General features: G+C 29.8%; 1 long non-coding RNA gene across 1 annotated transcript; it reads right to left on the reverse strand.

The window, feature by feature from the left end:
• Positions 1–1,964: 1,964 nt before the first annotated feature.
• On the reverse strand, positions 1,965–2,742 carry LOC139898747 (uncharacterized). Its single transcript, XR_011777126.1, has 3 exons — positions 2,612–2,742; positions 2,149–2,352; positions 1,965–2,002 (listed from the first exon to the last, which is right to left on the reverse strand). It is a non-coding gene; the product is annotated as an uncharacterized lncRNA (long non-coding RNA).
• Positions 2,743–2,998: the final 256 nt, after the last annotated feature.

Below are 2,998 nucleotides of genomic sequence, written 5' to 3' on the forward strand. Positions count from 1 at the left end.
CATTTTTACAAAAACTTTTTGAGAGTAGTAATTTGAAAAATGAAGATTGATTTGTGAAAATGTGAAAACGGAGATGTTTATTTTATATTTGAAAAATATAGTTGTTGTAACGTCGTCAGTTAACGTTAACAACCGTTATGTATATATGACCGTTGTAACGTCGTTAGTTGACGTTAACGAATAAAGTCACTATATCAAAACGCGTATGAGTAATATAAAGGACAAGATTTTTTTTTTCTTATTTTAACTTTTAAGATTTACTTTTAATAAAAATACAAACTACTTTTTCTTATTTTAACTTTTAAGATTTACTTTTAATAAAAATACAAACTACTTTTCTTATTTTAACTTTTAAGATTTACTTTTAATAAAAATACAAACTACTTTTTCTTATTTTAACTTTTAAGATTTACTTTTAATAAAAATACAAACTATTTTTTCTTATTTTAACTTTTAAGATTTACTTTTAAGAATAAACATTAGTATGCATGAAATAAATAATGATTAATTGCATAAGTAATCATAAATGTTAGATAACATATAAAGACCCCATCGTATTCGTATTGATCGGAATTAATCTCGACCCATGGTACCGTGTTGTCAAATGACGTGTTGCGTACATAAAGTACTGTGTTGTCAAATGACGTGTTGCGTACAATCATGAGGTCTTATTAACATAAATATAAATGTTAGTGAAGTTAATAAGAGTTAGATTACAGAAAATATAATTCAGGCGGTATAACCGACCATATATAACTTAAATAACATAAATATAAATGTTAGTGAAGTTAATGAAAGTTAGATTACAGAAATATAATTCAGGCGGTATAACCGACCATATATAACTTAAATAACATAAATATAAATGTTAGTGAAGTTAATAAAAGTTAGATAATTTCTTACCTTGATTAGTGACGTGTGCTTGCTTAGATAAACCTTGATTATACGGAGCACTTCGTGCTGATAACGTGTTATATTTCAGTAGGCTTATAACTACCTTTAGTGGCCTGGTTCAATATATTCAAATTGAAAGAACCAATAAAAGAGAGATGTGTTGTAGAAGATATAGGAGAGAAAGAGGTTGAAGAGAGGTGTGATGTATTTAATGTATATGTGTGTTTTTGTAACTTACATTATGCACATATATATAGTACAAATTTTACTATCCATATTTGACTAATTACCATCCATATTTGACTAATAAATTTACAACAATATCAAAAATTTTAATTGTTAGTAACTTTTCACGCTTAAAATTTAGTGTCATTGAGTTGAGTTTCCTGCTGACAATTTTAAGTGTAAATAATTTTGTGACACTTTAGTTTTTAAAAACATGTGAAATTATTTACGCATTAAATTGTCAAAATAATGAAAAGGTAAAAAACAAAAAATATACGGAGTAACTTTTTTTTGTAGTAACATATGACAACCATTTGAAGGTTGAAATATCTATGCTCTTGATATTTTTTTTTTTTTTTTCGGCGAAAAAACGAAAACCTTTATAGAAACGAGACCGTTTTCAAAAGAAAAACGCCCTCAACAAGAAATACAAAAAAAGACAGAGAAACTGGGAGGGGAGAAAACAACTATCTAATAACGAGTCTCCTTAACAACCCGAAAAACCATAATGACAAGCTAACTAAACAAAAACCGATTACAGCACGAAAACAGCAATCACACCAAAATAACTATCAAAACGAACCCTACCATTCAACCTCGAGGACCCGCCCTTTTCAATTTACTGTCAACCGTCCATTCAAAGAATTCTTCCCGGACCGATTTTTAATTTTGTACGATAACACATTGACGTAATCGTCACTCGGTGCGCTCTTGATACTTTCTATATCTTCAAATTTTAACGTTCTTCATACATGCATTTCAAGGTGAATTTGTCTTCATGTAATAGGCAGTTCCAAATGGCATCGCTATTCGCTATCATACTCTTTTTTAACTTCATATATCCTGCCATCGAATACGGAGACTTCAGGCAAAATACCCAAATCTGTAAAAGGAATTAAAAGACAAAAACAATATATAAAACCCAAAACAAAATCTGGAAAAAAAAAATTCAGATCTAAAAAAATAAAATTTAAGATATGGGAAAAAAATACGGATCTATAAGGAAGGTCAATACACTTCAACCCCCACCTTTATTCTCCATCCACCACCACCACCCATCGACTACCACCACCGTCACCACCAACGTCGTCAACAGTGACCATCATATGGCAACCACCACCATCACCAAGATCTGGAAAAAAAAAATCTAAAAAAAGGTGTCTCAAAAACATATGTAATAAAAATTGGCAGTCGACCAAAGAATACCTGTCAATATAATCCTAACACCCACATCTGAAAAAAAAAATATATATATATATATATATATATATATATATATATATATATATATATATATATATATATATATATATATATATATATATATATATATAGATCAAAAAAAGCAAAAATAGATCTAAAAAATCCGTCAAAAAACAAACAAAAATCAAAAGATGGCACTTTCGTGGTTCAAAAAAATATATGGCCGGATTTCGTGATTCAAAAAATATAAGGCCGGATCTGAAAGTCGTTAATAAAACATAAGCTTTACCAGATATTATTCCGGTGCGTGGATAGTTGGTTTTCGGTAAAAGGTTGTTGAACAAGGTTCCTACGAGCAGTTTGTGGATTATAGTGATGGTGGAATTTTTTTTTTTTGGGTAGTTCTTGAGATATGAGAGAGAGAGAGAGAGAGAGAGAGAGAGAGAGAGAGAGAGGGGGGGGGGGGGGGGGGGGGGGAAGAAATTTGAGAGGATTAAAATACAACTTATCTGAGTATATTTTCAAGTCTTTGTTAACTGGGCTTGATATAAATGGGTATTTTTGGACATAAATTGGAACGAAATGGGCTGATAGTAAATGTATCAAATAGATGACAATATTGGATTTACTTTACCAATTTATAATCAAATAAAAAAAATTAATGTACGTGAGTAAA

Source organism: Rutidosis leptorrhynchoides, chromosome 3 (genome assembly GCF_046630445.1).
Source record: "Rutidosis leptorrhynchoides isolate AG116_Rl617_1_P2 chromosome 3, CSIRO_AGI_Rlap_v1, whole genome shotgun sequence".
NCBI classification, from domain to species: domain Eukaryota; kingdom Viridiplantae; phylum Streptophyta; class Magnoliopsida; order Asterales; family Asteraceae; genus Rutidosis; species Rutidosis leptorrhynchoides.